Below are 13,500 nucleotides of genomic sequence, written 5' to 3'. Positions count from 1 at the left end.
AAACAACTTTCTAATTTACTTCTATTATCAATTCTTCCTTCTCTTGCTTTCTTTATTTGAAAAAGAAGGCATCTAAGCTATTTTTTTTTTATTCAGAACCATGGAAAGCGCTTGTTTATTGGTAGGTGAATTTACCCACCAATCAGCAAGAACAACACAGTGTGTCCACCAAAAATGGGCCGGCATCTAAACTTACATTCTTGCATTTCAAATAAAGATACCAAGAGAATGAAAAGAATTTGATAATAGGAGTAAATTAGAAAGTTGCTTAAAATTGCATGCTCTATCTGAATCATGATAGAAAAAAATTGGATTCAGTGTCCCTTTAAATATTATGTATAATATTTATAGATATATAGAAGAAAGGTTAGTAAAGAAAATTAATGCACACTTCTTTTTTGGATTTGTTTGTTAATTACTATAGATTTGGGGTATTTTCTTTTTTTTTTTTTTTAGAACTAAAAAATTAATTTTGCTGTAAAATGTTTTCAATAAAGCATATTAGTTTATTTTATGCATTGCAGAGCCTCTGTGAAACAATGCGATTTCTGGGTTTTCTGATTGACTGAAACGGAGTTAATATAACAAACACAAGAAAACCCATATATCTCTTTTAAATAAGTAGAGTCCCTGTTGCACTTCCATGTCACTTCATATTGTAGCTATGAATGAAGATTAGAGCATATGCACATATGCTACATTTGATTGGCTTACTAACTATATCCTTTCTAGGAGGGTGCTTGACTTTCACATAATGAGAGATTGAAATTTGTTTTAAGATAAAATGTTAAAGCAAAATAAATTATTTTAGTCTTATAATAATAAGTTGAAAAATGTCTTATTAAGTTGATAGGCATCTTGCAGCACAATATGTTCTGTTTCATTAAAAAAATGTTTCTGAAGTGCATATCTTCCTAGCGGGATACAATAAAGTCATTCGTTTTTAAAATTGTTAATACTAGTATACATTTAAACAGTCTAAAACTCACAGTGCCTAAAGATATTTGCCAGATAATGTAATCAAATAGAGTAAAATGCATATCATTAATTTCTCACATATTTATTTACATATTTATTTATCTCACATATTTATTTATGTCTATATTTATTTAAAAACGAATTAAAAGAAATAAAAACCTTTAGTACCACCTTAACTTCATTTGATAAAGCAGTTTTTCTATCAACAATATTAATACTAATAGCTAACCTATTTACCAACATAGGGGTAGACTACAACTGGTGCGCTAACGGTAGCGCATGCAATACCTTGCTCACATATTACAAATTAAAAGTCAGGTTAGCGTGACTAAAGTCTTTACATAAAGTGTTAGGGCTAAATAAAAAGTTGCACCAAGCACAACATAAATACATTAAAATAAAGTATTACACCCATATATACACTATCTAATAAAATTAATTCATATAAATAATAATAATAAAATGTTATAATGGTTAAAAGGTATATGGTATATGACAAGGTATTTGAATGGAAAAGGCTATATTGTATATATACATACATATACATGTCTAAATATGTATATATATATATATATATACATGTGTATATGTGTATGTATATGTGTATTTGTCTTATTTGTGTATATACATATATATATACATATATAAATATATATATATATATATATATATATATATATATATATATATATATATACACATACACATTGGAGCCCTTTCCACTCAAATACATGAACATTTATTTTTAATACATTTTAATATTTTATAATGTGTTTTAGTGTGTATGTATGTACTGTAAATATTTTACATTCCACTGTTATTCACATAGGCGGAAATGTTCTATGTATTTTTAAATATATATTTCTATACATATATATATATATATATATATTCATATTGATACATAGGTATAGATATATATTTTACAAAAAAATACATCAGATATACAGTATATAGAAATATATGTTGAAAAATAACAGAATTTATGCTTACCTGATAAATTACTTTCTCCAACGGTGTGTCCGGTCAACAGCGTCATCCTTACGTGTGGGATATTCTCTTCCCCAACAGGAAATGGCAAAGAGTCCCAGCAAAGCTGGTCACATGATCCCTCCTAGGCTCCGCCCACCCCAGTCATTCGACCGACGGACAGGAGGAAATATATATAGGAGAAACCATATGATACCGTGGTGACTGTAGTTAGAGAAAATAATTCATCAGACCTGATTAAAAAACCAGGGCGGGCCGTGGACCGGACACACCGTTGGAGAAAGTAATTTATCAGGTAAGCATAAATTCTGTTTTCTCCAACATTGGTGTGTCCGGTCCACGGCGTCATCCTTACTTGTGGGAACCAATACCAAAGCTTTAGGACACGGATGAAGGGAGGGAGCAAATCAGGTCACCTAAACGGAAGGAACCACAGCTTGCAAAACCTTTCTCCCAAAAATAGCCTCCGAAGAAGCAAAAGTATCAAATTTGTAAAATTTGGCAAAAGTGTGCAGTGAAGACCAAGTCGCTGCCTTACATATCTGGTCAACAGAAGCCTCGTTCTTGAAGGCCCATGTGGAAGCCACAGCCCTAGTGGAGTGAGCTGTGATTCTTTCAGGAGGCTGCCGTCCGTCAGTCTCATAAGCCAATCGGATGATGCTTTTAAGCCAAAAGGAAAGAGAGGTAGAAGTCGCTTTTTGACCTCTCCTTTTACCAGAATAAACAACAAACAAGGAAGATGTTTGTCTGAAATCTTTAGTAGCCTCTAAATAGAACTTTAGAGCACGGACAACGTCCAAATTGTGTAACAAACATTCCTTCTTTGAAACTGGATTCGGACACAAAGAAGGTACAACTATCTCCTGGTTAATATTTTTGTTAGAAACAACTTTAGGAAGAAAACCAGGCTTAGTACGCAAAACCACCTTATCTGCATGGAACACCAGATAAGGAGGAGAACACTGCAGAGCAGATAACTCTGAAACTCTTCTAGCAGAAGAAATTGCAACCAAAAACAAAACTTTCCAAGATAGTAACTTAATATCTATGGAATGTAAGGGTTCAAACGGAACCCCTTGAAGAACTGAAAGAACTAGATTTAGACTCCAGGGAGGAGTCAAAGGTCTGTAAACAGGCTTGATCCTAACCAGAGCCTGAACAAATGCTTGAACATCTGGCACAGCTGCCAGTCTTTTGTGTAGTAAGACAGATAAAGCAGAGATCTGTCCCTTTAGGGAACTTGCAGATAATCCTTTCTCCAAACCTTCTTGAAGAAAGGAGAGAATCTTAGGAATTTTTATCTTATTCCATGGGAATCCTTTGGATTCACACCAACAGATATATTTTTTCCATATTTTATGGTAAATTTTTCTAGTTACAGGTTTTCTGGCCTGAACCAGAGTATCTATCACCGAATCTGAAAACCCACGCTTTGATAGAATCAAGCGTTCAATCTCCAAGCCGTCAGTTGGAGGGAGACCAGATTTGGGTGTTCGAATGGACCTTGAACAAGAAGGTCCTGTCTCAAAGGTAGCTTCCATGGTGGAGCCGATGACATATTCACCAGGTCTGCATACCAAGTCCTGCGTGGCCACGCAGGAGCTATCAAGATCACCGAGGCCCTCTCCTGATTGATCCTGGCTACCAGCCTGGGAATGAGAGGAAACGGTGGGAATACGTAAGCTAGGTTGAAAGTCCAAGGTGCTACTAGTGCATCTACTAGAGTCGCCTTGGGATCCCTGGATCTGGACCCGTAGCAAGGAACCTTGAAGTTCTGACGAGACGCCATCAGATCCATGTCTGGAATGCCCCATAATTGAGTTATTTGGGCAAAGATTTCTGGATGGAGTTCCCACTCCCCCGGATGAAATGTCTGACGACTCAGAAAATCCGCTTCCCAATTTTCCACTCCTGGGATGTGGATCGCAGACAAGTGGCAGGAGTGATCCTCCGCCCATTGAATTATTTTGGTCACTTCTTTCATCGGGAACTCTTTGTTCCCCCTTGATGATTGATATAAGCTACAGTCGTCATGTTGTCTGATTGGAACCTTATGAATTTGGCCTTTGCTAGTTGAGGCCAAGCTCTGAGAGCATTGAATATCGCTCTCAGTTCCAGAATGTTTATCGGGAGAAGAGACTCTTCCCGAGACCATAGACCCTGAGCTTTCAGGGATTCCCAGACCGCACCCCAGCCCACTAGACTGGCGTCGGTCGTGACAATGACCCACTCTGGCCTGCGGAAGCTCATTCCCTGGGACAGATGGTCCAGGGTCAGCCACCAACGGAGTGAATCTCTGGTCTTTTGATCTACTTGAATCATTGGAGACAAGTCTGTATAATCCCCATTCCACTGTTTGAGCATGCACAGTTGTAATGGTTTTAGATGAATTCGTGCAAAAGGAACTATGTCCATTGTTGCAACCATCAATCCTATTACTTCCATGCACTGCGTTATGGAAGGACGAGGAACAGAATGAAGCACTTGACAAGAGCTTAGACTTTTTGATTTTCTGACCTCTGTCAGAAAAATCCTCATTTCTAAGGAATCTATTATTGTTCCCAAGAAGGGAACTCTTGTTGACGGGGACAGAGAACTCTTTTCTTTGTTCACTTTCCATCCGTGAGATGTGAGAAAGGCTAGAACGATGTCCGTATGAGCCTTTGCCTTTGACAGGGACGACGCTTGTATTAGAATGTCGTCCAAGTAAGGTACTACTGCAATGCCCCTTGGTCTTAGAACCGCTAGAAGGGACCCTAGCACCTTTGTGAAAATCCTTGGAGCAGTGGCTAATCCGAATGGAAGAGCCACAAACTGGTAATGTTTGTCCAGAAAAGCGAACCTTAGGAACTGATGATGTTCCTTGTGGATAGGGATATGTAGGTACGCATCCTTTAGATCCACGGTAGTCATAAATTGACTTTCCTGTATGGTGGGTAGAATCATTCGAATAGTTTCTATTTTGAACGATGGTACCCTGAGAAATTTGTTTAGGATCTTCAAATCCAAAGTTGGTCTGAACGTTCCCTCTTTTTTGGGAACTACGAACAGATTGGAATAAAATCCCATTCCTTGTTCCTTTATTGGAACTGGGTGTATCACTCCCATCTTTAACAGGTCTTCTACACAATGTAAGAATGCCTGTCTCTTTATTTGGTTTGAGGATAAGTGAGACTTGTGGAACCTTCCCCTTGGGGGTAGTTCCTTGAATTCCAGGAGATAACCTTGAGAAACTATTTCTAGCGCCCAAGGATCCTGAACATCTCTTGCCCAAGCCTGAGCAAAGAGAGAGAGAGTCTGCCCCCCACCAGATCCGGTCCCGGATCGGGGGCTACTCCTTCATGCTGTCTTGTTAGCAGTGGCAGGCTTCTTGGCCTGCTTACCTTTGTTCCAGCCTTGCATTGGTTTCCAGGCTGGTTTGGGTTGTGAGGCATTACCCTCTTGCTTAGAGGATGCAGAATTAGAGGCTGGTCCATTTCTGCGAAAGGGACGAAAATTAGGCTTATTTTTAGCCTTAAAAGACCTATCCTGTGGAAGAGCGTGGCCCTTTCCCCCAGTGATGTCTGAAATAATCTCTTTCAAATCAGGTCCAAATAAAGTTTTACCTTTGAAAGGAATGTTAAGTAATTTTGTCTTGGATGACACATCCGCTGACCAAGACTTTAGCCAAAGCGCTCTGCGCGCCACAATAGCAAACCCTGAATTTTTCGCCGCTAATTTTGCTAATTGCAAAGCGGCATCTAAAATAAAAGAGTTAGCCAATTTAAGTGCGTGAACTCTGTCCATAATCTCCTCATATGGAGTTTCTCTACTGAGCGACTTTTCTAGTTCCTCGAACCAGAACCACGCTGCCGTAGTGACAGGAACAATGCATGAAATTGGTTGTAGAAGGTAGCCTTGCTGTACAAAAATCTTTTTAAGCAAACCTTCCAATTTTTTATCCATAGGATCTTTGAAAGCACAACTATCTTCGATAGGAATAGTAGTGCGTTTGTTTAGAGTAGAAACTGCCCCCTCGACCTTGGGGACTGTCTGCCATAAGTCCTTTCTGGGGTCGACCATAGGAAATAATTTCTTAAATATAGGGGGAGGAACAAAAGGTATGCCGGGCTTTTCCCACTCTTTATTTACTATGTCCGCCACCCGCTTGGGTATAGGAAAAGCGTCGGGGGACACCGGAACCTCTAGGAACCTGTCCATCTTGCATAATTTCTCTGGAATGACCAAATTGTCACAATCATCCAGAGTAGATAACACCTCCTTAAGCAGTGCGCAGAGATGTTCTAATTTAAATTTAAATGTCACAACATCAGGTTCAGCTTGATGAGAAATTTTTCCTGAATCTGAAATTTCTCCCTCAGACAAAACCTCCCTCATGGCCCCTTCAGATTGGTGTGAGGGTATGACAGAACAATTATCATCAGCGTCCTCTTGCTCTTCAGTGTTTAAAACAGAGCAATCGCGCTTTCTCTGATAAGTAGGCATTTTGGATAAAAGATTTGCTATGGAGTTATCCATTACAGCCGTTAATTGTTGCATGGTAATAAGTATTGGCGCACTAGATGTACTAGGGGCCTCCTGCATGGGCAAAACTGGTGTAGACACAGTAGGAGATGATGTAGTATCATGTTTACTCCCCTCATTTGAGGAATCATCTTGGGCAATATCATTATTTGTGGCAGTACTGTCCTTACTTTGTTTGGACGCTATGGCACAATTATCACATAAATTTAAATGGGGAGACACATTGGCTTTCATACATATAGAACATAGCTTATCTGAAGGTATAGACATGTTAAACGGGCTTAAACTTGTCAACAATGCACAAAAATTTTCACCACAGTGTCTTAAAGCCTTAAAAGTATTGCACACCAAATTTCAGAGCTTTAACCCTTAAAATAACGGAACCGGAGCCGTTTTTCAATTTAACCCCTATACAGTCCCAGATACAGTCTTTGCTAAGACCCAACCAAGCCCTGAGGGGAATACGATACCAAATGACGCCTTCTAAAAGCTTTTTCAGAGATTCTTAGATCCACACACATGCATCTGCATGCCCTGTTCTCAAAAAACAACTGCGCATTAATGGCGCGAAAATGAGGCTCAGTCTATGACTAGAAAGGCCCCCTGACTGAAAAAGGTGTCCAATACAGTGCCTGCCGTTTTATAAACGTTCCCCAAGATTATAAATGTCAATTGTTAGCCTAAATTTGAATAATATGCACAAATAAAGCAAACGATTTAGCCCATAAAAATGTCTACCAGTTTTTTAGCCCATAATAAGCCCTATATTCTGTTTGTTTTTGAATAAGAAAATGGCTTACCGGTCCCCATGAGGGGAAATGACAGCCTTCCAGCATTACACAGTCTAGTTAGAAATATGGCTAGTCATACCTTAAGCAGAAAAGTCGGCTAACTGTTTCCCCCAACTGAAGTTACTTCATCTCAACAGTCCTATGTGGAAACAGCAACCGATTTTAGTTACTGTCTGCTAAAATCATCTTCCTCTTACAAACAGAAATCTTCATCCTTTTCTGTTTCAGAGTAAATAGTACATACCAGCACTATTTTAAAATAACAAACACTTGATAGAAGAATAAAAACTACATTTAAACACCAAAAAACTCTTAACCATCTCCGTGGAGATGTTGCCTGTGCAACGGCAAAGAGAATGACTGGAGTGGGCGGAGCCTAGGAGGGATCATGTGACCAGCTTTGCTGGGACTCTTTGCCATTTCCTGTTGGGGAAGAGAATATCCCACAAGTAAGGATGACGCCGTGGACCGGACACACCAATGTTGGAGAAAAAAGTGTTAGCTTTTTTCCTGTTTGTGCGTTCCATTAAAGTCAATGTGGAGAAGAAGTTAGCACGATCGTGATAGCCAAATTCCTAAAGTTTAACTTGTAATACACACGCTAACCCACGCATGTTAAAAGTTTACTTCTGGCGGTGTCTGCACGCGAGCTAAAGCGATTAATAGCTCGCCGCTTGCAATCTAGCCCATAATTACTAGATCTCTTTTTGTCTTCCACTACACACATCTCCACAGACATCAGATTACAACCATAGTAGTCTTTCACCCCCCCCCCCCTTCTCCAAAATAAAGCTTTTTTTAAATGTTCAACAGCATAACTAGTGCAGCACAATAAAGCCTACCTCGAGGAGAACATTCTATTGAGTATGTTAAAGGGATAGTAAAGCAATACATAAACTTAATGGATTGAATGGAGAATGAAATTTTAAACAACTTTCCAATGTACTTATTATCAGTATTGCTTAGTTCTCTTGGTTTCCTTTGTTAAAGAGCAATCATGTGTGAGACTAGGCAGCAGTGTTTGCAACAATGTTTATAGCAATGTTATACATAGTTGTAAATACTGCTGCCATAGGCGTTTAAAGGCACATGCACAGCCCTAAACTCCTATTAACCTACCTAGATTTACTATTCAACAAAGGATACCAACATAACGTTGCAGATTTAATAATATAAAAAAATTGGAAAGTTTTTTATAATTGCATGTACTATCTAAACCACGAAAGTTTAATTGACTTTATTGTCCCTATAATTCCACAATAAGTCATTTGTGTGCTCGTACACATGAGTCAGAACCTCAACCACTTGTTACCATCGCTCATATGCACCTTGTTTTCCAAGTGAAATGTCTCCTAAAATGTTTCCTTCCATTTCTATTCCTGCTGCCTGTTTTACACTGCTTATGTTTCTGTCCGTCAACTTGAAAGTTACTTTAGTAATAAAATCATCACATCTCACATACACATTCACATTCATTCCAGAATTTCCCTTTCTTTCTAATGACACGGCGAGTCCACGGATCATCAGTAATTACTATCGGGAATATCACTCCTGGCCAGCAGGAGGAGGCAAAGAGCACCACAGCAAAGCTGTTAAGTATCACTTCCCTTCCCACAACCCCCAGTCATTCTCTGCGTTGCAAGGAGGTGGTAAAGTTTAGGTGTCTGATTTTTATTATTTTGAAGTAGAGCAGGTTTGCTCTGTTCTTCCTGGGGTTTAGTCGTAGTCCACGTCAGTCTCTTCAGTAGAGCAGTGGTGGCTTTTAAGCATTTGGGAACTTGTGGGGTATAATCCTCACTGCGCCTCCCAAACTGTTGTTGCTGCCCTATCTTGGAAGCCTGAGTAGGATTATTCAGTCTTCCTTTTTTTCCTCAGGGTTTACAATGGCAACCTCAGGCTCTCTCAAACCAGATGAGCTGTCCTGCTGCCGGGCAGATCTAAAATCAGGTAAGTGCCTAATTTTATTTTCTGGCTCAGGCAAAAATGGCACTTCAACAGTTAAGTCTATATGGGACATGGAATACTAGTAATCCTATTTAGAGTTAATAGGATTGAGGTAGGCAGCGTATGCAGGCACTGGGGACTAAAGATTTTTATTGAGGCTCAGTTTTTACTCCGAGTTGTTCCGAACTTGGTGTATGGAATCAGTAGTGCTTTTACATGGATGTTAAGTAGCACTCCGGTGTGAGAAGTCTGTCGGCGGCTCTACATAGAAATTAATGGCGGCCGGGAGGTTACAGTTTGGGTACGCCCACGATTAGGAAGGCGTTTTTTTTCTGAGGCGGCAAGATAGTTGCGCGCCTTTCCGGTTTCACTTCTCTGTGAGTTCCAGATCGGATGTAATCATTGCGGCTCTGCGATCGCCTAATTGCTTGTTTGAGCAGCTCTGGGAAGTCCGGATAGTTGATAAAACCTTTAATCAGGTTACCAGCAGGACAGGTAGGCACCTCAGCAAAGAGTGCTGAGGTGAAGATGCTGTCTGAGGTTCTCTAGTATTCCGCTGCTCTGCGGTTAAAATACAAAGATTTTGTTTAAAATTTAAAGTGACAGTAACGTTTTTTTGCACATAAATTTCTAAGTTAAATAAAGCAGTTTTCTTTATTTTGTTGGGTTATTGGGTAAAGATGGACCAAGAGGCCCTGGAAAACGTTACATTAGCTTGTGTTTTGATTCCAATGTGGAACCACCAATCCCTTTTTGTTCCTCATGTATTGAAAGAACATTGCATTACAGGGATAGACTTTTTGATTCTGAGCCATCGTTAGCTAAGGCGATGCTGTTCAGGGGTCTCCTGTTCAAGATATTCTGCAGCTTTCTCCTCAAGTGTCCCAAACCTTATCATCCACACATGCAGTGCCCTGCGTTTCCTCTCACACTTCGGTTGGAGTTACCTAGCAAGAAATTGCTACCCACATATCCTCTGCGGTAACTGATGCGCTCTCTGCTTTTCCCATGCTGCAGGGAAAGCACAAGAGGAAATGTAAAGAATCAGGGAGTAAGGTTTCTGACACAGCCATGGCTATTCCTGATGTTCCCTCCCAGATGTCTGAGGAGGAAGAAACTTCGGTAGCATCTGAGGGTGAAATCACAGACTCGGACAGTGTAATTCCTTCCTCTGGTTTAAGCTAGAACACCTCCGTATATTACTTAAGGAGGTTTTGGCCACCTTGGACTACTCCGACACGACTGTTGTAGTCAATCCTAAGAAGTCTAGTAAACGAAACAAATACTTTTGATGTACCTTCCGTGGTGGAGAGACCTGGTATCCCTTTTTCTCCTTCCCCAATTTTTAAGAAGATGTTTCCAATAGCTGACTCTATCAAGGAGTCTTGGCAGACGGTCCCCAAGGTGGAAGGGGCAATTTCCACTTTGGCTAAGAGAACCACTATCCCCATAGAGGATAGCTGTTCTTTTAAGGATCCTATGCATAAGAAGGGTTACTTAAAAAGATGTATGTACACCAGGGTTTACAATGGCAACCTGCTTTGTGTATTGCTACTGTCACCAGTGCGGCAGCATACTGGTTTGATGCGTTGTCTGATTCTATTCAGACAGATACTCCAGAGATCCAGGATAGGATCAAGGCTCTTAAGTTGGCCAATTCCTTTATTACGGATGCTTCCCTAGAAGTCATTAAGTTGGGAGCAAAGATTTTTGGCTTTGCCGTCCTGGCCCGCAGAGCTTTATGGTTGAAGTCCTGGTTTGCAGATGTGTCATCTAAGTCTAAGCTTTAAGTGATTCCCTACAAGGGTAAGACCTTATTTGGGACGGGCTTGGCTGAAATTATTTCAGATATTGCGGGAGGAAAGGGACATTTCCTCCCTCAGGATAAGAGGAATAAGCAGAAAGGACGTCAGAGTAATTTTCGTTCCTTTCGAAACTTTAAATGTAAGCCTTCCTCTCCCTCTTCCAAGCAGGAACAGTCCAAGCCTTCCTGGAAGTCCAAGAAGTCTTGGAACAAGGGAAGCAATCTAAGAAGCCCGTTAATGACTCAAAGTCAGCATGAAGGGTCTGCCCCCGATCCGGGAGCGGATCTTGTGGGGGCAGACTTTCTTTCTTCGCTCAGGCCTGGGTTAGGGATGTTCTGAATCCCTGGGCGGTGGACATCGTGTCCCAGGGATACAAACTAGAGTTCAAGACCTTTTCTCCCAGGGGCAGGTTTCTGCTCTCAAGATTATCTGTAGACCAGATAAAAAGAGAGGCGTTCTTACACTGTGTCCGTGATCTTTCCGACCTCGGAGTGATAGTTACTGTTCCAATGCAGGAACAGGGTCTGGGATTCTACTCCAATCTGTTTGTGGTTCCCAAAAAAGAGGGAACTTTCAGACTGATTTTATACCTTAAGAGTCTAAACAAGTTCCTCAGAGTACCGTCCTTCAAGATGGAAACTATTCGTTCCATTCTTTCCTTGGTTCAAGAGTGTCAATTCATGACAACAGTAGATTTAAAGGATGCGTACCTGCATGTTCCCATTCACAGGGTTCATCACAAGTTTCTGAGGTTCGCGTTTCTAGACAAACACTTTCAATTTGTGGCTCTTCCATTCGGCCTTGCCACAGCTCCCAGAATTTTCTCAAAGGTCCTGGGAGCGCTGTTGGCGGTGCTCCGGTTGAGGGGCATTGCAGTGTCGCCTTATCTGGACGACATTCTCGTTCAGGCGCCATCTTTTCAACAAGCAAACTCCCACATTCAGATGTTGTTATCTTTTCTGTGCTCTCACGGATGGAAGGTGAATTTGGGAAAGAGTTCCCTGATTCCAACTTCAAGGGTAGTGTTCTTGGGAACCATAATAGATTCCCTATCAATGAAAATATTTCTGCCAGAGGTCAGAAAAACAAAGATCTTCGACTCTTGTCTTGCCCTTCAGTCCTCTCCTCTGTAGTCAGTGGCCCCATGTATGGAGGTAATTGGTCTGATGGTAGCTGCCATGGACATCATTCCGTTTGCCCGGTTCCATCTCAGACCTCTGCAGTTATGCATGCTCAAACAATGGAACAGGGATTATGCAGATCTGTCTCGGTGATTATTACTGGATCAGGAGACAAGAGATTCTCTTACTTGGTGGTTGTCTCAGGAACATCTCTCCCAGGGAACCTGCTTCCTCAGACCTACCTGGGTGATTGTGACCATGAATGCCAGCCTGCTGGGATCGGGAGCAGCCTGAGGCTCGTTAAAGGCTCAGGGTATATGGACTCGGGAGGAGTCAGTTCTCCCCATAAACTTCCTAGTGCTGAGGGCAATCTTCAATGCTCTTCCCGGCCTTCCTCAGTTAGCTTCAGCCCGGTTTATCAGGTTTCAGTCGGACAACATAACTTCAGTGGCTTACATCAACCATCAGGGAGGAACTCGAAGTTCCTTGGCCATGACAGAGGTAGCCAAGATTATTCAGTGGGCGGACACCCACAACTGCTGTCTATCTGTGATCCACATTCCATGAGAGGACAATTGGGAAGCGGATTTTCTGAGCAGACAGACCTTTCACCCGGGGGAGTGGGAGCTCCATCGGGAGGTGTTTTCCAGCTTGATTCTCAAATGAGGACAGCCGGAGCTGGATCTCATGGCATCTTGACAGAATGCCAAGCTCCCGAGGTACGGGTCGAGGTCAAGGGATCCTCAGGCTGTACTGATAGATGCTCTGGTGGTTCCTTGGAATTTCAGTCTAACATACCTATTTCCTCCATTCGCTTTCCTTCCACGGGTTGTTGCTCGAGTCAAACAGGAGAGGGCGTCAGTGATCCTCATTGCTCCGGCGTGGCCTCGCAGGATCTGGTATACAGACCTAGTGGAGATGTCATCTCTTCCACCTTGGAGACTTCCACTGAGGAAGGACCTTCTACATCAAGGGCCCTTCCTTCATCCAAATCTCGTTTCTCTAAAGCTGACTGCTTGGAGATTGAACACTTAATTCTATATAAGCGCGGGTTTTCGGAGTCGGTCATTGAGACCTTGGTTCAGGCTCATAAGCCTGTGACTAGAAAGATTTACCATAAGATATGGTGCAGATATCTGTTCTGGTGTGAATCAAAGGGGTTTTCGTGGAGTAGAGTCAGGATTCCTAGAATGTTGTCCTTTCTCCAGGAAGGTCTGGAGAAGGGGTTGTCTGTGAGTACTTTGAAGGGTCAAATATCTGCCTTATCTATATTGTTGCATAAACGTCTGGCAGATGTACCAGATGTGCAATCCTTCTGTCAGGCCTTGGTCACAATCAGGCCTGTGT

At 41.5% G+C, this 13,500-nt stretch overlaps 1 protein-coding gene across 1 annotated transcript in view; it reads left to right on the top strand.

The window, feature by feature from the left end:
* Positions 1-13,500, top strand: part of LOC128657266 (rootletin-like) — a 282,131-nt gene that overhangs the window by 109,164 nt on the left and 159,467 nt on the right. The window lies entirely within an intron of this gene.

Source organism: Bombina bombina, chromosome 4 (assembly GCF_027579735.1).
Source record: "Bombina bombina isolate aBomBom1 chromosome 4, aBomBom1.pri, whole genome shotgun sequence".
NCBI lineage: Eukaryota > Metazoa > Chordata > Amphibia > Anura > Bombinatoridae > Bombina > Bombina bombina.
This window is presented reverse-complemented; position numbering and strand designations above follow the sequence as displayed.